Genomic DNA, 24,147 nt, shown 5'->3' with positions numbered 1-24,147 from the left:
TTTGATTGACTCTATACTGTAACATATTGATAATTGTAGATTGATTTGCAGATATCTAGTAAGCGTTTGCAGGTATCTAAACACCATTTTCCATACATTTCCGGATGCATAAACTTTATATATAAACATACATTTTAGGACTGGTAAATCAAAAAATATACGGACAACAGAACATATATACAATTATACAAGTACCAAATTTATTCTTACATTTACAACATGTCCTGAAATAACTATTTAATATCCATGACAGCTGTTATTTTTTCTGCTTGTATATTAATAATGCGAATACGCTTGATGGCTTGACAAAATATCGACTTTACCAGACGGCTAATGTTACAAACAAGGCAACGAATACAACAAATGATAACTCATACATGTATAACAGATTTTCACAGGATAGATATTTTTTTTATTAATTGCTAATCATTCATAATTACTCGACTTTATATTATAACTTATGCAGATATTTAGATCGAAAAGAGCGCAAATAGTGATGTAGCTATAATGGGGGTCGATATTTCATTTCGTACTCTCTACATTAACGAAGAAGACTTTTCATACCATGCGATTATATACGACATTACTTAAAACTCATTGTATCCTTAGTGCTTTTTGAACAAAAAGTGAAATATATTCACATTTTCTTCAGTGTTTTTGCTCAGGTGAGCCAAAGAGAAGAGCGAATGATGAGGCACGAATGTTGAGTGAATGTTTACTCTTAATGGTCTTCTTTAGGTCACCAAATATGATTACGTTTTCAGACATTGTAACAGCTCGCTCTATACAAATATGATTACGTTTTCAGACATATTAATAGCTCGTTCTATGCAAATCAGAAATGAATCCCACAGAGAATATCGTTCAGATCAAGAGTGATATAGAACTGCAAGTAAACAGCATTCCTTATATACATTTGATTCGAAACTATCCTAATATGTTTTACTGATATCTCTGTTATATATTTTGAATACTACACTTTCTGATATATACTAGTCACATAAAGTCTGATGGATTTGTTGTACCCATCACCGTCAATGACGTTAATAGGAGTTCTGTTAAGACAATTATATCACAGTCATCGACAGACTCTGCAAATGTAAGCTTCTTTTGGACACATTGAAGTTGAGTGGACAAAAGAAAGCGTGCCATTTGTTCTTAGCTGTGAAAATTGAATCCAGACTGTCGGAGTGGGACGAGCCTGGATTTAAATCAACCTCTCCAGCGAGTAACAACATTAAAGTAAAAATAACAGCAAATTGCAAATATAACTATATATGTGTATATTTACAAACACTCATGCATGCATGCCTGCAAGAATGGATGCAAGTATGAATTTATTTGCAAATTTAATTGAGGCGTTCATTCTACGTTAGAGTTTATGTGCATTAAATACAGTTAATGATATATGATTATATGATACTTATACAAACTAAAATAACAAGAGGTGGCATCAAGATAAACCTTTACGCGGAGGATACATATAAACACGTGTTAAATAGATATTGTTTTTGATTTTAAAAACTAAGATACGACCAGAGACAAAACAAACATTCCTGATTCTTGTGTATTTCTGTTTTTTAGTTTAAAATGTGGTATCTTTGCTCATCTTTGCCCTGTGTTTTTCATTCCCTCAATATCTACCATAATTAAATATCTCATTTATATACATGTATTAACAGCAGTATTATATGTCCTCTTTTCTTACCCCAATTTAATAAATACAAAAAAATCAAACGGGACAAAAATAAAATTAATGTAATGTAAGGTGTAGAGCATTCAACAATCAGGGTTGAATAAATTTGATTAAGATATGCTAGTATTACATTGTAGAACAATCAATATTTAATTTAATCTGAGTAAATGTGCCTGCATGACAATGTTTACGTACACATTACGGGAGGTCGTGGGTTCGATCCCCGGTCGAGTAATACCAAAGACTTATAAAAATGGTACTAACTGATGCCTCGCTTGGCGTTCAGCATTAAGAGGCTAGTGTTAGGACTGGTCGGCCTGGTGTCAGGATGATGTGACTGGGTGGGACATAATGCTACGTGTCTGCGGCATGATGCTCCAGTGCTAGACATTACTATAAACTGCCACACTGCAGACATCGTAGCGATATGACTGAAACATTGTTAAAGCTAAGTTAAAAATCCAAATCACAACAACAACAACATATACCTTAATTAACTCCAAGAGTAAATATTTGGCAAGACATGTTTCGGGTTGGTGTGACTGGCATCAAGATATTAGGGAAGGTGAACTGTATTGTTGGCGTACTCCGTTATGGATCGATTATGTTATGGGCCGAGTTCTCCAGTCACCACTATCGTTAATAAGAAAACAATAACCATCTGCATTTTCGAATCAGTAACAAGCAATTGATTACTTTTTCCCTATTGAATAGTGAATGTTTTGCGAATACTGCTTCTAGGTGTCCAACATATCACTAGGTACAAAGTGTCAAAGAATGATCCATATTATAATTCTTTATGGAGGACACATTATGGCTCGTATGACTTAATCCAAAGCGACCTGTGTCATAGCAAACCCTCATCCATATATTTAGCCCCATATTTCTTGAAATCAATTCAGTTGGTTGTCCTAAAACTCTTGCTACATTTTGAACAGATCCCTAACTAAGAAATGTCAAATATAAGTTTAAATCAAATTCTCAAAGTTGGGGTTCACGTATTGCAAAATATATATATGATCGTTCCACATCGTACCGTTATAATATTGCCGGCATCCATAAGGACCATCCGATTCTTTTCAAAGACTCTCGTCACTACTTATTTTGGGAAGTAAACCTCTTACTGGGTACAAAATATCAAACAAAGATCCAACTGTAGATAACTGTATATATTGATTTAAGAGTAAATCTAGTTTTTACTTTCTCATATACACCGTATATTGAGATCCCATCTCTAGAAGTCTTCAAAAACATTTCCTTCAACCTTTCGTGATGTTGGAGCAGATCCTTAAGTGTAAACTTTGACACACAATTAAAAGTCCTACACGTAGGGGTTCTGTTAGTATAAATTGACCAAGCGTTTTCAAAGAGGCGTTGACATCAAAATCCTGAAAATAGGCGTTTAGTTAATGTAAATGGTTGTTAGAATCGATCCCAAATGTACTTGCATTCATATTCATTAACCATGGCCAAAAATATCGTTAAACATAAATTCTCACAGAATGACCCATATATCAAAATGCTAAAAAAAAGGGGATGTTTTGGTTTACATGTATGTGGGTAATATAAAATGCCGTATATTTAGCCTCAAAGTTCGCAAAATATTTCAACTCGTCGAATTGTCTTTGAACTAATCTCGGAGTCGATATTTAACTGGAAACCGCCAACGCTCGTTGAAATAAAAATTCTCACATTAGACGTACAAATAGTACATAATGTGGATACAATCGATCTACATTTCATATTCGGCACCGATATGCTCACTCTTACTTTGCAGATTACCATCAACAAAGTTTCTCAAGACTTCTTTTTGGGGTTGCAAATGTCACCTAGGTAAAATCTCAAAGAATGATTCATACTTCAAGGAGGGAATTCCAGGGCTTCAATGCATATTTAAGATTTGATCTGCTTACTGCCTGTGTCATGCACCGACACTCCGCATTTAGCCCCGCCCCGCCCCCCCCCCCCCCATTTTCTCGAAATATGATCGACGAATATTTTATTGACTTTCTGACTGTTTGAACAGATCACTAACTAGGAACTCAAAACAGGGGACAAAATCAGAGTAAAGAAACAGCTAATACTTGGCATAACAGAGCAGAACACCTTGAATTACAGGTGCTGTAGTCTCAATTGCAGGTCCTGAAGTCGTGGTTGTATATGTTGTCGCTGTAATTAAACGTCCTGCCATTATTATTTTAGGTACTTTTTCATAGGTACCACCGTAAACGTTACACGACTTACGCCATTTTTCTCCTTCTTCATGGAATAATAATAAATACTAAATTCCGCTTCAATTGATTGATTACCACGCTGCTTTTTCAAACAAAAAGTATTTGATAGATTACATTTTATCTGATGACATTTTATATTTGCTTTTGCGATAGGAAACGCATACCCATATTACCATATAACTGGATAATACATTCTTAACATCGTCACTAACGTTATATTCTTCTCTAGTTTTGGAATCTGAAATATATTGTTCAAATTATATTTTTATGTTTTCGTTTGATTCATAACTGTGATCTCCTAAATTTGTTTTTGAAACAACGATAGACAGCGTCTTACACAGTAGAAATAGTATGTGTAATACGTGTCGCTTTTTGCATATGAGCGCCTTAAACAGAAATTACATGAGCCGTGATATTCTAATTTACTTTTGATATTCCTTTCTTGTCCGTTTATATATTGAAGACAGAAAGAGCCTATCCTGCGGTCAGGCGATAACATTGGTTTTATATTATCAGCTGTCCCTTTCTTTAGTAAATCAGCTACTCAGTGCCGATAATGAATAGACGTTGCTGCATCAGTTGGTATAACAATGACGTTGGCAGCATCAGCTGGTATAACAACGACGTTGGCAGCATCAGCTGATGTAGGCCCATCAAAGTCGTGATGTACAGTATCGTATTTTTCGCTATTTAGTTTTTTCATTGTTATGTTTCCAAAGACGATGATCAGGAATGTTAAAGTTATTACAAATCATGTTCAGCTGTTTTAGATGTATGTTGTTGTTTGCTGGAATAAACGATTCATAATATTGTAGCAATACTGAATATTCAAACAACAGTTTCTGTAACTGCAATCATGCATATATATATATATATATATATATATATATATATATATATATATATATATATATATATATATATACGTACAGAGATTGAGAGTAAACGTGCGCGTTGATGTTTGTAGAACTTCTTTGACCCATTACAACCCAAATCTATCGCAGCATAGAAGTTTCACATGCGCGCGCGAACACAATATATATCTATTTCTCACCCATACGACAGATAAATCTAGCTGTTTTGCTAACGTTACTTTTCTTATCTCAGTCTAGACATCTCAGACCAGTCGTCTCAGTCAAGGTGTCCACGCGCTCAGAGCTACTTAAAAAAAAGAAGCCCTTGTTGTCTTCTGCTGTGCCTGACGTAGCTGTTCTAAAATCAAACAACAACAACACTATAAAAAAACATAGTAACTTAAGGTAAATCCATCTTTGAGAACACACAATACAACAACATTTCGAGAAAGGCAAAGACACACACGCATACGGTGTCGAGCTTTTTGGTATTATTGCAGTTCGTTCCACACAGCATGGTCAATTTTATCCTATATAGCTCAATACATTTTCATGTCAGTATCATTAAATGTAGCTAATATTTGATAACGCTGACCTGAAAAATTACTACAGATAGGATAAAATTCTCAATGCAGTGTGAAATGAACTATGACAGAAAACACTGATCCATGCACATAGACTATAAACCTACACACTTCATAGCCTCCCAACTCTCTTAACAACTGCAGAAAACTTAATAACAGCCAGAAAATGTGTTGTGTCAAACATGCTTTATTGTAATTTTGTTAAGCATCTCCATTGTGCCCCAGCTGAATCAAAAATGTGCCTATACTATTTAATGACAAATATTGCACTTACCTGCCAGAATCAATCAAATATCCGTCTACACATTAATTCATAAACAAATTTCACGTTAGCACTTGCCATATTTCCAAGACAAAAATAAATTTTCAAAGAATCCGTGAACTTGAAAGTTTAGCACATGGTTATCCGTCAGGGTCCGTATTTGGAGGGTCTTTTATACACGGGAGTAATTTTACAATCAATATTAAGGACAACAAAAGTATGGCACAAACAATTTCACCTCCTCCATTATGTACGATAGTGACACAGATCACATTTTCTTGAAATAAATATTAACTATTTATTGTTAATTTCATATAATATCGATATATAAAATGTGAAAATACCTCAATATTATGCAATGTTTCATGTTTTATTTATTTGGCTCACGCATAAAAACTGTATACTTCGGATGACACGGTCACGCTACAGTCCTCATTAACTTATTTATATTAATACAACGCATGTAAACATTAGGGCGTGAAATATATTGCACAAGTGAGAAGTTCTTTTTCACTTTAAAGGACATTATTGGGTGAGAAAAAGAATCTACGCTGGGGTTTCACCGTGACAAGGACATCTCAGTAGCGGGGTTACATTATATCTCTCCCTCACCTCGGCAAGCCTCGTGGGGAGACACAGTTAAGTTAATGTGTAGTCATAAACATAATTCACTTTCATTCAAAGTCACTTAAAGGGCTGTTATCCCAATCCGGCAATTTGTGTAGATCATCAGTTAAAATGCTATGAATGAAAAGCTAATCCTGCGATACGCACGGTAAAGAGATATCCTCTGCAAATAATTTAGTCTATGATTTTTTAATTTTGGCTACCTTAATCATGTCTGCAAGAAAAAGGAAGGGACATAAAATTAAACCCTGAAGTTCACCTGCAGTGAGTAGATCAGCATTTGAGAATTCGTTTCCATCTTGAACTGATCAAATTCGCATCACATGAGACCTAATATCCCTCATCGAAATTACTATTCCCGCTTCAATTAGATCACTGCATTATTAGAGAAAGACATAATACCATCATATTTTGATCACTTGCAAGCTCTGAGTTGATTGTTTCAGTTCGTAAGTTTCTAAGATAATCAACAGTACCTGCCTTAAAGATGTAATGACGTTTGAAAGATTTGATCACATATGCTTGTATAGGTTGACTAAAACCCTGGTGAGTCTTTTTCAGATCCATTATTAATCGTGTACTTCATGGCTTGATAGATTGTTAAAGTTATTGAGGTTACGTTGACTTGGGTTCAGATCCATGTTGTTGTCACTTAAATTCAAATCTTGTTCTTCAAGTAAGTGTATTAGAATTTAAGACAAACACTTTTAGACCTAAAAATTAAATCTGTATGTTTGTTTTACATACTCCGACATAGTTTGACCTCACCAATGCCTTCCCCCAACCAGCTGTTATGCTCTAGGTTAATTTTGTCAGTGATTGATAAGATAGTGTGACGTGTACCTTTTAACACAGTCATTATTTGCTAACCTTAGCGTGTAGTTAAATAATAAGATTTAGTTCAAGTTTATCCTTTATAATATTTTGCTTGCTTGTGTATTTCCTATTATGTTTGTTTGCAACGTCTTTGTCTTTTCCGTCCATATAATTATTCCAGACATTTTAAATATCTATCGAGTACAAATATTTCAATAGTTATATGCGATATTAAAGCAATGAAAAGACACGAATACGCTCATTTTATATGCAAATTGATAATATATTTGATATCAGTTCTTCCCTTTTACAATCTCTTCTATTTCTCTCTTTTACGCAATTATCATATTTAACAACCACAATTTAATTTCCAGACCAAATTTGATAACATAGATAGTAGTTGGTAAGACAGTTGATATTTCTGCTGATATGTTTTCTAGGTGTGGTTCTAGTTAAAAACATATCTTAGACGGCGGGTAGTTGGGTGCAGAAAATTATTAATAGCTACACTGTTAGACCATAAAGACTTGAAGTAATAAGATATCGTCTGCTTGTAATCAGTGACGTCAGAATTTTCATTGTAGTTTCTTGAAAGACCGGATATACTTGTTGTATGATCAGAACTTTACCTGCTGCGAACTTTGTCGCATTTGTAAGCCTTGAGGGAGGCATTAGTCAGTCGGTTTAGACGCCTAAAGCCCAGGCGTGTAATTTGTTACAAAATGTCAATAGAACACTTCTAAATGCATAGGCGACGTAGGGATTAAACGTAGAGATATTGTTGCCAGAGAACTAAGAGTGGACATATTGATACAATGAGAAATATGTAAATTAAGTTGGAAATTTTAGCAATTTATACTGGTGAGCATTAAACAAAATTTCCATTCGCAAACATTGTATACCTTATTTGGATGCATTGTTAATAAACGAATTTGGAAACTGTCACAGGTGGCACGTATAGATGAACATGTAAGACCACGTGTAATGTAGTCTTAACAGAATGCATTCAGCTTTGTTATAATGCTAAACACCTTGTTTCATTACAGTTTTATGTGTTTATCTCACGTTTGACGTGTCCGACATAGTAGTAAAAGGATTGATACTTCCAACCCATCTACATTTTGTCTATTCATAATTATCTGCACCCAACAATCCTTTTTCTAAGACATGTTGTCAACAAGAGACAAACATATAAAATATGTCAGCAGAAGCATCCACCATCTTTTTACTAATTATTTATGCTATTAAAATTTGGTCTGGTTATTAAATTTTAATAAAGTTGCACAAGAGAGAACAATGGACGAAATGGTCAAATGCAATATTTTATATCAAATGTGTTATCAATATGCATATAAAATGAACGTATGTGTGGTTTATTATAGAATTAATATTGCATACAAAATAGTATTGACTATGAAAGCAATATATACAAATATATAAACAATTCAACCAGAAATACCATAGATCTGAAACACACTCAAGGTAACCTCAAACTCTTTAGCAATCCGTCAAGTCATGAAGTACGTGATTAATAATAGACCTGATAAAAGGCACACCAGGGTTTGGAACAAATTACACCTGTCCATGTGATAACATCTTCCAAACGTCATTTTAATTTTGCGGCAGGTCCTTTTTGAATATCTCAGAGACAATCAGCTTATTTGTAACAAATGATCACAAATATGATGGTACTATTTCTTTCTCTAATTGTGCAGTGAGATAATTAGAGAAGGAATATTGCGATTAGAAAATAAACGAATTCTCGAGCATTTTGCTATTCACTACAGGTGTATCTCGGGGGTTAGTATTGTGCCCCTTCCTTTTTCGTTGTGACAGGATTAAATTATTTGCAGAATATTCACTTTTAATTTAGAGTATAGTACACGATGATCTTCTCAAATTGTTGGGTTGAGATACTAGCCACTTTCCTAAATTTGTAATGAGCGTGAAAATATTCATGACCAAACATTAACTGTGAATTTCAGAATACCATATATATTTCGAAAGAGTCTACAAAGCTAACATGCTAGCAATTAAGTAATGAAACATACAACATTGCAAGATTAGAATGTTTGTATTTTGATATGCATATAACTGATACCAAAGTCGATACATTTAATCTGAGCCTACGACAACACAATGTTCGACAGAGCTATGGGCATCCGCGAACAAGTCCAAATAGACAGAAGTCTTCTAATAATTTGTCAGGAAGTAAGATTTGTAATTAAAAAAGGTTAGTAAGGTGTGCCAAGGCTATCATATCTTCTTTAAATCCTTTGTTAAACGAATGTGGTGAATTTGTTTGGAGATGTCATTGTCACATTGATGAGCCACAATACGAATCCCCAGCCTGGCGAAAAAGTAGCTTTTACAAAGTCAAGGGTACCTATTATGGGGAGCAACTCTTTAAAGGTGATTTTGGATTTAGCCACATTGGAGATTGATTAATTGTATTTCATTCTTGTTATTTAACTTGGGTTGGAAGCATTCTTTTCTCTGTCATTGGAAAGGCGAAATTGGCGCATACTGTCAGTAAATGATCAATTTCTTTTTTCCTGGTATTAGGCACGAGTTGCATCAAGTCTGAAAAATCGTTTTAAAATGTATGACATGCGTCATATACAACTGTGTGTTTTCTGTTGAAGCGAATTTCAAAGGATCTCAAGTGTCCGCCAGCACGAGGCACACTCCATGGGTAAGCATTTTTGTAACTAATACCCGATTATCCAAATAAACTGATAGATGGTATTGCGACGGGATGAAATGAATAATGCGAAATGCTTCCGATAATCTGATACTACCTTCATACTGAAATATTGATTCAAGGATTGAAAGTATTAAAGCTGAATGCATTGGCAGATGGATAAGAGAGTTGATGAATTAGTCTGACGGACGCCGTTTAAAAAGAAATATACTAAACCTAAGGATGAAATGTAAAATTTGGGGAACGTTTTTCACGGAAAGCATCCCACAACGATTTTCTTATATCATTTTCCGCATTACATTTTGTGTTTGCTTGAGATGATTTAAAGTTCATGACCAAATGTACTTGCAATTCCCTTTTGCTCCGACTCATTTAAAAAACCTTGAGGTATTTTTGGGGGATGAAATCAAATCGTGCAGCCAATATTGCAAACCGCGAAAATTGACTTTGGTGGGTCAATAATCATCCTTATCAACCGGATGACGCCATATTGGTTGAATTTCTGGTTCCGGGTTCATAATGAGATAATTACGGTCAACGAGAACGTAAACGTAGTACCGATATTTGATTATTTTGAAAGTTACTGGTCACTGTAATGATGTGCGCAACCAAACTACGCAAACAATTAAACAAATACACAGACAAAATAAAGTCCAGTGATATGGAACCAACAGGTGAACATCAGAATCCGATATCTGACTATCCTTAAAAGCTTGGGTCAATGTAGGGAGGTGCAGACCGAAACTACGCAAATGATAACAGAAATACGATAGGAACTATACAGTCCAGTATTACGGACACGGTTATTGGAAACCAGAACCCATATTTAAATATTATGAAAGCCTTCAGGTACTGTATTGAAGTGAGGAATGATGGTGTTGTTGTTGTAGGGTTTAACGCCATTTTTCAGGACAAGATAGGCTTTACCTGGCGGCCATATTAATGGTGGAGGAAGAACCCGGGAAGACCCCGGACAGAACCGCCAACCCACGAGAAGGTATTGGCAAGCTTTCTTACATACCCACATTGGCCGAACCCGAGATTCGAACCAGCAGACAGAGGTGAGATGGCAGCGATCCGTAACGGTGAGCGCTTTAGACCACTCGGCCACTCGGGGCCTTGAAGTGCAGAATGAACGTCCGCAAATGAAAAATAGTTAAATACAGTAACATAGTGCAGTAGTGGTAACTAGGGAGTGAAATCTGTAAATCATATACGACAATTAAGAAATTTTTTTATTAATTGTAATGAGGTGCGGAACCAATCTAGGTACACGTGAGGTTATTATAAATTTGTCAAAGGTAGTGTAATATTTTGAGAAGCTACATAGGTTTAATCACGTGGCGAATATGGTTATTTGTTCATGATGAAAACATGCCCGAAACTATGACATGTCTTTACATATCGGCAATGCTTTACTTGTTTATTTGTGGTCATTTGAATTCAGAGCGCACAATACATCTGTTTTCAATTTCAAATGCCAGTTTGACCCTTTACGAATGGAATGGCCCATTATTGGTGCGGTGTGAGACATAAGATAGAGAAAGGTACAGTAATAAAGTTTGAAATGAAATACTCATGTCACATGGCGATCTGTCATGGAGAAGACCAAGTTAACGAAAGCCAAAGAAAATCCTTTCAATTCAAGACCATGTTGCACATCCCATACATTTTGTTTTGCGAGCGTAAATATGTTTAGAATCATTGCAATGTTTACAGGAGTTGGTTCTATTTTATTTTATTTTATTTCATTTTATCTTATTTTATTTTATTTTATCTTATCTTATGTCATTTTATTTTATGTTTATAATCCGTGTAGACTGTATTTATAGAGAAACTGAAAAACTAACCACCAGCTAATAATGAGCTGGACAAAATGTTACGTTCAGCGAAGAAAGCAAAAACATTCCGTCTTTATTAAAACAATTTCATTTTGCTGCCAACGACACCATGCGTTATTGTTTATATACCTCGATGAAATAGCTGACAATATTGTTTGACTTCTTTCAAGCGTGGTATTACCCTTTTCTTCTGCATGTTTTCCTCCACAACTCCTGTTTATCATTTAGTCAAATTCGATATGGAGAGATCAAGAGTTTCAGCTAACATGTAATGTAATGCGCTAAGGAATTGCCACATGTTTCATCCTTTGCTTAGTTGCAATGCGTCTCTAGCACTTGATTTTTGCTTTAAATGCTGTCTCCTAAAACGGTTTCTCCAAACCTGGTAAGTATCCAGAAACGTGTGCCATCTTATTTTCAACATTATACAACACTTCCTTCGATTTAACTTGTTTGGTTTCATGTTTCCTGATATCATTCGCTTCAACGTATCAATGTATACGCCATGTTTTCGAATTAACAAATGTTATTATATTTGCCTAGCCCATTGATGCTTATTTCTGCATAGCAAATATAATTTGTGACCGGGACATATTGTTAATATGCACACACAAAATTCGTTCATATTTCGTTTTCTTCGGGTGAATATAAAAATTAACCAAGAAGATATAAAACAGTATAATAAACGTTGGTTCCAATAAATGGATGCATTACAATTGGTAGTTTCTGATTATGGAATATCTGGTGAGTGTGACAGAAGTTATATGAATGGTGCATTGTAGAAATACGGTAAGAACACGTGAGCAACATGTGGCTTTGAAATAATTCCAAAACATGAAGAAAGATAAACTTTCAAGCACTTTTCAACATCATGCCAAGTCAACAAATAATTCATTTTTTTAACAACGCTCCCTTGAAATAAAAGGTGCATATTCAATGTTATTTTCAGAGCAAAGGATTCATATGACAGAATCCAACGTGCGCTAAAACTACATTGTTACAATGTTAAGAGAAATCTGTTACATAAAGGATTATAAATTAGTAAAAGGAGATAATCAAGAAGCAAAGAGGCAATAATTAAAATAAAACGAAAACTAAAGAACAAATAAAACAGCCCTAATTGTACTCTCGTAGTGGATATTTTTAAGATATTTGCTTTGTTTCTGTGTATCATATTTAGCGATGAAATATTAGGCTATCAGTTTTTTTCTTCTTCAACCAGATGTGTTCCATATTATGAACTTGGCACATCTATTAGGTTATTTGAAATAAAAGAAAGTTAATACACTGAACCAAAACCGATCACAAATATCTGCATTATATCGCGACAAGAAAATAACAAATTCTGATACCTTCTGTGCGATATAAATAAAATTTATATCATTTTTCATACCCACTCTAGCTCTTCTCTGATTATTAGGATCTGTTTTTGCAAGAACATCATGACATGATTATATGAAGTGTTTCAATTTTGCAGCACAATTGATTGCACTATATTTGATTAAACCTAGATACAGATCTTGTTTGACTTTGTTGTTATTGTCTGCATATTATTGATGTACAACAAATATTACAGCAATAAATGACGTTTGTAGAAATAATAATGTTAATCCAATAGATCCAGACGACAAAATAATAAAAATTTTAAAATTAGTTAATAGTGTTTAAAATGATATAAAGACATTTTTAATGAGGCTGGACTAATTCAGATGATAATGAAATCGTAGACTAACCATAAGAAGGCATATTTTAAATCATGAACTAAATAATGTTTCACATCATATGAATTAAATACAAACTTATTGAACATGATATTGTACAAAATAATTTAAAATTTAACTGAATTATCTATTGTTGATTAAGTGCTTGTTTTATAATTCAATCCATGTACACGTTAAATGTCAAATTAATTCCCAACATATTTTTGTCCTTTAAAGACCTTTCTTTCATATTTGACAGTCCTCAAAAGATCATAGCTTATCTCTGATAAATAAAAAAAAACATTTATAGTATATGATTCATCTTTGAAACCCTTGTATGTTTTATTTCCTATGATAGCTCCGAAGACACTATATTGCCTGTGTAACAGAACTGGAAAGTTATGTTATTGTGAAGGTTATCGGTCTCTGCGTGGATACATAAAGAGTCTACGTGTATCATTACCCACGTCATTTCGTCACAGCTTCGTCACAGTATGGCCGACACAAATAGGTTTTATTAATTTGATTTTCGAGATCTTTTAAACTGGATATTATGAAAACTTTATGTAATTGTTATCCTTGAATATGATATGACATTTGAAATTTATAGTTATCGTATCATATATTTTTTATTTCAAATGTATTGATTACCCATCTATTTTGTATTTGATATATTATTCAGCAGCGTGATATAAATCCTTTTCATATCATTGGTTGCTTTGTTCTTAGAGTGCCGTGCAATTTGCATTAAGATTTAACCTATGAATCCCGCTTGAGTTATACTACTATGCGACTTGTTAGTTTAAAACATTTCAATTTAATACAAATCAACTATCAATTAATATTCTCTTCCTTTACGTCTTAGAATGTATTGCATATTCACCTAATGTAACTTGTGAAAGTTTAAAATTTCTTTTGTATAGATTTATCTATATCTATTGCAACAATTAATTTATTTTCTGAACTCCTCTTTGTCTGGTCTATAGTATTGTTGGGCGTTCCATTGGCATCCTATGTCAGGTAACCAAATAAGTAGAAACAGATTTAAGAGCTGTTATTTGGATCGGTATCTGCCATAAGGGTCATATCTATTATATATATATACGTAAAGTTCGACGACATCTGCCCATTTGAAACATTGAAATTTTCCATTGCAGAGCCTTACTTATCTGAATATGTTGTAAAGTATTACATTTTGTTTTTTAAGAAATTCCTTAACCTTGTGATTTTAAAATTATTTTTCTCATAGAGGTGTATTTTTTCTGGTTTTGGCGCCCTAACGTTTCTCCCAACGCGTAATATATCTCAATCCAACGTTTAACATTAACTTTCGTAGCTTATGCATAACTGGCAAAAGTATGTCACAATCATGATGTATTTACGTCCGTTATTATACTTTTGCCAGACATGTATGGTAGTAATAAATGAGAATCAACGTTATCTGAACAAACCTTTTCATTCGGAATTGTATTTATTGTTGTTAGTATTGAAAGCTAGGTCGACAAGGAGCCCATCCAAGATGTACATTGAATTTCTATGCTATTGTCTGATTTTGCAAACCAACTAGTGTACTATGATCAAGTAACTATGAAGCCGTGAACGTCATTTAGGTGACAGAATAATGTGTCTGGGCTGGGCACGATGCCACATATCTGCAGCATGACACCCAGTGCTACACATCACAATAAACTCCCACACTACAAAGATCGTAGCGATATATTCCGTCCAGTCTTAATGATGGACGCCTAGCGAGGCAGCTGCTAGTACCATTTGTACAAAACTTTGGTATGATTCAACCGGGGTTTGAATCAGCGACTTCCGGCATCCGAGATGATCCGTTTTGATCATATGTCGTCAAGAAATCCGCGTTAGCTTAGAGATTTAGATGGTGCGTCATTGACATGCTTTTACTCGAGCCTTCCCATGAAACTATTAGTATACGAAGGTGCCACTGGAGACTCAAGTGCAGCTCTATCAACTTGAAGGATGTGTTATTAGTAGAATATAAAATTGTTAAAGGTACCAATGTGTTAAAAGTTTGACCAAATAGTATACGGGCGGGAAAGGATCACGTCAGCCATTCCATGCATTGTTACAGGCAGTGTTACCACCTCCACCTCTTTGGGTGAGATGTTGGTATATAACGAACAGACGTCCATATGTACTAGGATGGTGCTAACAAGAAGATTAATGTTCGGTGATCTGCTTATATAGACTGTTGTTATGTTGCCCATATAAAGATAGTTTTTGCCATCGGTGGGATGGAAATAATTGGCATCCCCTGCTTCCCTTTATGTATATTTGGGAGCAAATAACAATGTTTCTGGTTTATGGTCAATTCGTACGACATAGGTGCATAATTTGTCATCAACGTGACTTGTTGTATACATGTTGTTTAAGGTCTTACGCACGATTTTATTGCAGCCATGTAAGTCAATATTTCGCAAACGATAAATGTCCCTGAATATTAGAGTCTACTTTCTGTTTCAATCATACCCATCACTATTGCAAATGATGGTCATACACAATAGGGTCTTTCTCTTTCATTATTTTCTCAATATCTGGCCTCAGAAGCGCACTTTTTTGCATAAAAGTCATAAATGGTATTTTTGATCTCCGATACTCCTGTGATTGTTATTGATTTAATAGAAACAATGAGCCTTAGCGCTTCCGTTATTATTATTATTATTATTATTATTATTGCTGTTCCTGTTTTTGTTGTTGTTATTATTATTATTATTATTATGTGTAGAAATTATGCCATTTTGCCTGGCATTGCCTGAAATAATTTTATACATGACGACAACAATTTGCGGAAAACACTGCACAGAGTGGGAGGAAGTATGCGAATTCAACCTTGAACTAGACCACCGTATGACTATGATGAGGGACAGGGATCTCGTGATTCCGTATAATAGACATATCTAGAAATATGATGTCATAAACACTTCTAGTGCAGTCCCCATTGACATTATAAAATCATAACAGCAGACGGTTGGTAGCAACCTCGATTAATAACTGTATTCAACGGCACGTTCCCTGTACCGTTAACCATAGTCTACGAAGGACAAACTGTCATTGTACATGTCAAGAACAAACTGAAGCGTTCGGAAGTAACTATTCATTGGCATGGCCAAAATCAGGGAGAAACACCGTGGATGGACGGGGTTCCGTTTGGAACACATTGCTCAGTCCTCCCCGGTCAAAAGTAAACCTACAGGTTTATTTTCGAACCAAAGGGAAGATTTTGGTATCATTCGCACATGGGCAGCCAACTCACAATGGAAGCATTTGGAACTTTAAATATTCATAAGAAAGGGAAAGAAATCATTGTGCCAGAGCACATGGTGACTATACAAGATTGTAACCATGACTGACATGCAGATATTGATTATATGAAAATGGCATACGGAATGTTTGAATAAAGGAAGCAAATAGCCCAATCAAGGTCCATAGATGGAGCTCTCTTCAGCATGTTCAGGGTTCAATCGGGTCTAATTAACGGATGCAGTCGTTGCTGTTGCTGTTGTTGTTGTTGTTGTTGTTGTAGGGCTTAACGCCATTTTTCAGCATATGATAGGCTATACATGGCGGCCAGTATTAATGGTGGAGGAAGAACCCGGGAAAACCCCAGAAAGAACCACCTACCCACGAGAAGCTACTGGCAAGCTTTCTCACATATCCACACTGGTTGAATCCGATACTCAAACCCACGCAGACAGAGGTGAGATGGCAGTGATCCGTAATGGAAAGCGCTTTAGACCACCTGGCCACTCAGGGCCACGGATGCGGTCGTTACTGTAACCTAATTACAGGCTTACATAATGGAGCACCTCTGAATATATTTGAGGCAAAACAAAGAAAGCTTATAGTTTCATAGAAGTCGGTGCATGAGCTCTCTACACGTTCCGAATATCGGTTGACGACCCTAAGTTAACCATTGTCGGACAAACCGGTATCATATTACTGGATCCGTGGTAAAACTCTTGAGATAAATAAAAATCATACAGCGGAATAATACATTGCAATATAAAGGTGCGTCGAATAATGATCCAAGCACATCTAGAAGATCTCGTACACAGAATGATCCATGCATTGTTATAAATTGTCCAGTCTTATATTTTTCCGTACCAGACCACACGATTTGCAAAACACTGGAACTGTTAAGAATAAAGAATGATCCAGAACCCACTCCGAACATTGAACCTGACAAATTTAAACAGGTTTTGTTTTCAGAATTGCCAGGAAGAATATGTACTCCCGCATAAGTGAATGACATTCCGTTCGAACAACAGTCTATTTAAGCCATGACTCAGCCTCAGGATTTGTACTCTTCTTGTGACAGGCCGGACTGCGGTGAGGAATAGGTTTGCAGGTGTACACATTCTATAAGCATTGATTACGGTGAAACTGTGCAAATAGTTATGTTAAATATGGGCAAAGGCAAAGGCTGTCAGCATCCTCTTAAGCTGTGGAGAAAATCCAGACCAATCTCAGGGTTTCTGCCTCCGATGATATTGACATTACTTGTGTTAACAGGAGGTTATTTGGTCATATGTCTTAAGGCAGACAATCCAAGACTATGGAATTTTCACTGTCTTCATTATATAGATGGTACGCAGATGCTCATGAACGAATCATTCTACCGTATTCCCAAACCTCCATTGGGGTTTCCTATGTGCTTGGACTATCCATCTGGTTACCGTTTAAAGATCAGAGAAAAAACTGATGAAGGAGGCTCTTGTAGTGTAAAAACTTCTAAGCATACTTTCTACACACCAAATGAACGTGACAGAAATAATTAAATTCTTTCTACACAAGGCATATTCTCCGTGTGTCATCTTTTGTCTACTTGTAATTATGTAGAATATTTTGTCTATAAAATTGCTACCATTATGGAAGGATCTTCTCGACGTCCAATCCAGCTATCTCTGTAACGGTGTATCTCGTGAAATTTTAAATATACTAGTATATTATTTCATGCCGAATTATTATGTATATTTTGGCAAAGAAATTGTTCTTTTTACTGTCCTAAATGAAGCATTTAATATGTTGAACAGTTTTAATTTCCATTAAAGTGTTTTAAATTAAAAATTGTTAAAAGTTAAATGTTTCTTTTAATTTACTAATGAAATTATTGCATATCTCGAATTATCAGCTAATTATAAAAAAAAATATATCTTTCTTCTAAATTTCAAAGCCAGTGTTAAGGATAGCATATTCTCAAGTTTGACTATTTCAACAATAATTACTTGCTAATTATTTGAGAATGTAAAGAAACTTACTTATATATTCACGAGAAATTGACTGCTGTATCTAATGGTATTCTTGAGGGAATTCACCCTCTTGAGTTCTCGATCATCGTTGGTATGTGTTTCCATAACTGGAGAAAGAAATCCACCAAAGATGGTGAAACCTTTCAGGAGCACACCAAACACCTGCTGTTAGTTAAAAAAGAACATAATATGCATAATCATAACTTTGTATCCTTGTTTTTCACTTCAAATTACAGCAATGTCTTTGTGAAAGCGAGTACAGTTTTTGGTGTGTATCTGTGTATAGAGAAAAGAAATGATAATGCATCACTAGTTTCGAAAACATTAAAGGAGTTTGTAAAAATTAAAATTACAGGAAAAAACGTGCTTTGTTATTATCTTTCTACCTGATGATACGATATAGAACAGTTATGAGGAACAAATACCTGCCGTTATTGTCCATTTCTGTTGTAAATGACACTTTTGGCATCTGTATATCGATAACCGAAACACAATAAAAGGTTCAAAGACACAATTATCCCTCTCAAATATTATACTTTACCCTCAAACGTGGACTCAGTTTATATCCAAAAGCTTTCTACTCATTTCATGTCGATTTCTCTTGTATTTTCCCTCTTCTTTAATCAGATATCTTCTTATTAGATTTATAGCATGAGGAAGAGCGTTCGGCTATATATGTACAATTACACAGTGGAAAAACAGATGTTTCAGAACGTATACACAGGCTGTTTGACAGAGAGCCAAATAGAAGAATGGAAATTGAGATGGGATCGATAATTTTTGTTAATTCAAAGTGTAAGATTTTAAGTTGCACTATGTATAAAGTAGAAATCAAAATATGCGTATATGCATTTTCTGATTTTAATTCACAGTTACATCAGGGATTAACTAATAGGTGATTGTTGTAAATATGAATTTTCAGGTAGCTAAATTGGTTTCTTGATCTAATAATGATAATATATTATATGTCATCACCAAAAAGATCACAAGAAGGAAAGAGACTGTGTTCTGTTAGGTAAAACGTTTAAAATATTAGGAAATTGTTTTCCTTTTTTGACATTTTCTGGTAGGATAATCCATTTGAGAATACGATAATTAAGGAAAGACTTTCTTAATTTATTTCAAATATGGCTTCATTCTAGCTTTGTTTCGATTTCTTAAATTATACTGTCACGTTTGCAAAAGTCCCATCTATAGAGTCGTATATAAGCTATAACCTACCTGTCTGGGGAATATTACCACGACCTTGTGTTTGATCTCTAAACATTGCCGCCGTGTTAGTGTTGAACTCTTGCGCTTGGTTACCATGACCAGCCAGAGACCGGAAACTTGAGTTGACGAAGCCGACCGATCGCATCACTTAACAAAGGCTTGCCGTTATCACACCTATAAGTTAAGGGTCAATTCAAGGATTAAAAGGCACTCCACGGGGTGAACAAGGCATGTTCTCGTCCGCCCTCACGTTGACAGACGGCGAGAGGGACATTGTCTGCTAAGTTTGATATGATCGGTCTACAGTGATATCAAATCGAAATTGAGATAGAAGGCGTGATTACAATTCAGACCCGAATGATACTTTAAGATTAATTCAGTATTCGCCTGAAATGATTGCTGATCAATAAGATTTACTCCGAGAAAAAGTCACTCGTTATCTGGCTGCAGACATTAGAACTAGGATCGTTTAGAATATAAAATTACCTTGGTAGTTTTTCATTTGCATGCGATCTTTGAGAAATGGCCTTGAGCATTACGTAAAGAATTATGTAATGTGTTAGCTTGTGGTCAGAAATATTTTTGGAATTCACTATTAGGTTACTTCGAAGTAAACCAGTGCATTTATTAATGTGTTGTGCTATAATTGACACATTCTTGAATTGTGAATTCGGAAAATGGTCGAAGTATGTAAGATTAGTTACTATTGACGTATAGATATATCAGTAAAATGATATTTGAATATTTATTTGATTACCTTGTGTGAGTTGTAAGGTAAAGAAATGCGTCTGATTATTGTGATATTGTTTAGTATAACGCGATTAGGAATATGTACTGATGTAACGGAATTAACTGATGTGTGTATAAGAAGTAATTCATACCATGATGTATTATTATGTTTGTTTTACCATACAAGAACGTATGGGTATCTCGATTTGAACGAACCCGTGACCGCAAAAATGTAATAGCCATTATCTGATGATAGGCTATGTGTAGTTTGAGATGAGAGGGCTAAGGAAACCAAATTTGTGTTTTCACAGGAAGCTTTTATGGTGAGAGAGAACTTCCGTTTCGATTGGGTCCCAAGTCTTCAAGAGTTGGAGACGGATTTGAAACTGTAGCCGAGACAGTCGAAGTTGACAGAAGAGCAGTCGTGAGGTAGAAAGTGGAGGAGAAGGAGAAGAAGTCTAGAGAAAGTCGAGGAGGAAGTGGAGTCTAGAGAAAGTCAAGGAGGAGGAGAATACGAAATTTGGAGAAGAGGAGAAAAAATTGGGAAAAATAAGAGAGAGAAAGGATACAACAAATAAATGGAAATACAAGGACAGGCAGAACCCAATCTCACACTCCTAATCAAGTGATGCAATAGGCTTTTTAAAGGGTCGAGCGGAAGAGTTGTAATTGTAGATTTGAGTCATTTGAATATTGAATTTTTATAAAATTAGTATTCATTGAATTTCAACCTCTTCTGTATATTTAACCATCTAACCGTCGAAATGTCTGACTGGGAGCTCGGAGCTTTACCTCTATCTTTCACTAAATGTAACTTACAACAAAATAGGATCTGGGTGGGACTTCTATAATAGTTTAAATAAAATATTGGAAGCAAACCACCCCAACCATATACATCGTCACATATACCTTGTCGCTTTTCACACAAAAGATGGCACTTCGTTTAACTAATTTGGTGAATCAATATAACTAATTGTATGAAACGTAAGAATGAGAACAGTCTTCAGCCAAAAGTCTAGTACGACTGGACCAATCATCAGCAATATATATATATATATATATATATATATATATATATATATATATATATATATATATATATATATATACATCCAAGAAACAATAATGGTCTTAAAGGTCAAACCTGCTACACAAAACTGAAAAATTGACATTGTGCTTTATGGAGGGATTATTAGAAAACCAATTGTTAAGAGACGATGTTATGGCTCACCTGTCACGTGATGAAATGGACTTTCCAGCCAATCACAATGACATACACGCGTCTTCTCCTCTATCGAGTGCTTCACAAGATTTGTGAAACACGTGTATCGGTTGGTACACGACAGAATGACCTGGAAGCAACCTCAGTTGATATTTGTCGATAAATAATTGTATGCATGTTTTGAATGATCTTTTCTACGGTTTAGCATAAGTCAATGAAATGGGACTGTATTTAGTAAGATCATTTCTTGTGTAATCGTAATTTTATTTTATTTGAAAGAACGGACAAATCTCATTAAGAGTTCTATTGAACAAAACACACAAAAGTCGTATAAAAATTGCCGGAGCTGCACCTTTTAGAATATGTGGATCTATGTTAGCAACACGCTTTTGTTACAGGAATAGTTCCTAAAATGTCTAGACTGTCCAGCCCAGTTATTACAATTCTTGTCAACTTCCTTAGTTTACAAATAGACGTATAAAATGAATTTAAACACTCTCCCTTCTTTAAATAGAAGAATACAATGTTTAAAGTGCAACTATACTGCAAGAATAGCATACAATCTTTAACGTTCCATCATATGGTGTGAACAGCAGTGGTGGTATATTATAAATATTGCAGGATAATTTGTATTGGAACTAAGTGTTGGGTGAACCTGCAAAAGAATTATTTATTACTCCTGCCGCGTCCAAATTGTCGTAACCTTTACAAACATTTGCATTTTTTGTAGCATCATGTCCCACCCAGTCACATGATCCTGACACCAAGTCGACCAATCCTAACACTGACCTCAATCCTGAGCGCCAAGCGAGTTATGACTTTTGGTATGACTCGGCCGGTGTTCAAACCCAAGACTTCCTGCATCCGAGGTGGACGCTCTAACCACTAGGACATCTGAGCGGTCAAATACATAATGGAAAGGACATAGTTAATATGACGCTGCAGGTAAGAATGTAGAGAAGGTAGAGATGCATCAGGTAGCAAGCAAATATATACACCAGCGACACTGCAATATTCAATAGTGACATTTTTTTGTGATATTTTATATGCAGTAAGCAATAGGTGTACAATAAATCAAGCTAGTTGCCATTATTTGTTATTTAGTTCACATGTCATAGCCGTCAAAGGTGTCAGGCCTAAGATCGTAATCATAATCATCATGGTCGCGGTTCTGTTTGCGATGACGATTTCCTCTTTGTATGATCTGATGATCATATTTTGCACGCAATTGGTTTCTCGTGAACCAGCGAGAGCATTTACCCCTTGTGGTCATTTTATCTTGGTCAGCTTTACATTCTACTAATGATTAGGCAGATCTTACTCCACCATACTCCACCCCCATCCCAAGTAGCGGTTCGGGACAAGCTATCATCGGTCACAAAATATATTATTTATATGTGAGCCCCTCGCTGACTCCCAGCCTCCCAGATCTGTTAGCTGGAAAGCCTTTGAGGACTTCTCCCAATACACATATACTGTATGTGTAAATTAAAAAGACAGTACAACATTGTCGTGGGCACTATACGTGCATGTTTAGTAAAACAGTCTTCTATGATGATACGTTCTTGTGGTATGACCTTTAAAAGACAGCCCAAGCACTTTATTACTTAAAGTGATTGAATTAATTCAAAGATACCCATAATGTAAAACATCTTCTAAACAAAATTCAACTAATGTACCAAAACGTGTATACTGCAATGATAAACTGGGATCTGTTCATGGTGAGATGACAGCTCTCTCTCTCTCTCTCTCTCTCTCTCTCTCTATATATATATATATATATATATATATATATATGTGTGTGTGTGTGTGTGTGTGTGTGCGGCGCTCTACAGTTTCGTATTTTGCATAGGGTTCGAATTGTAAAGAAAAAGAATTTCCCCGGATGTTCTCTTTGGTTATACTGGCTATTTGGAAGAAGAAATGAACCTTGTTTACATTACGTATAGTTCAAGGAACCTTTAATTCCCTTTATTTTGGTGTATGTTTGATGGGTGTGGTATGAGTTATAGAGTATATAGTTTGGCCTTACTCCAGATAAGCACCTTTCAAAGAAATGATAGCTCCACTTGGTCATTTTCATTTCTTGAACTTCAGAGGTAACTTTTATAAAACCGTGCCGATAACTATTTTTACATGTTATTTATTTGGTAATTCATTTATTGCACTTTCAGAAACTGGTATTGTCTAGTCTGGCAAAATCCATTTTCCCTATTTTAATAGCTTCTAAGAATAGTGTACTTTAGACTAATTCAGGCTGATTTTTTAGCACAAGGGAGCTGTCATTTTAGTTAGCAGTGTGCTTAGGTCATTTACAGTTTCAAAAAGTACAATATCCTAAGAAATGTCAGCCACATTACATCAAAGTAGCATAGAGGTATGGCAACATT

The 24,147-nt window shown here is 35.1% G+C and overlaps 1 pseudogene; it reads left to right on the top strand.

The window, feature by feature from the left end:
• The first annotated feature begins 4,520 nt into the window (after positions 1-4,520).
• On the top strand, positions 4,521-18,123 carry LOC149799702 (uncharacterized; annotated as a pseudogene).
• The last annotated feature ends 6,024 nt before the right edge of the window (positions 18,124-24,147 follow it).

This window comes from Sinohyriopsis cumingii, chromosome 5 (assembly GCF_028554795.1).
Source record: "Sinohyriopsis cumingii isolate HCF-2022 chromosome 5, ASM2855479v2, whole genome shotgun sequence".
Lineage (NCBI taxonomy): Eukaryota > Metazoa > Mollusca > Bivalvia > Unionida > Unionidae > Sinohyriopsis > Sinohyriopsis cumingii.
Note: the sequence above shows the minus strand (reverse complement) of the source record. Positions and strands in the feature narration are given on the sequence as shown.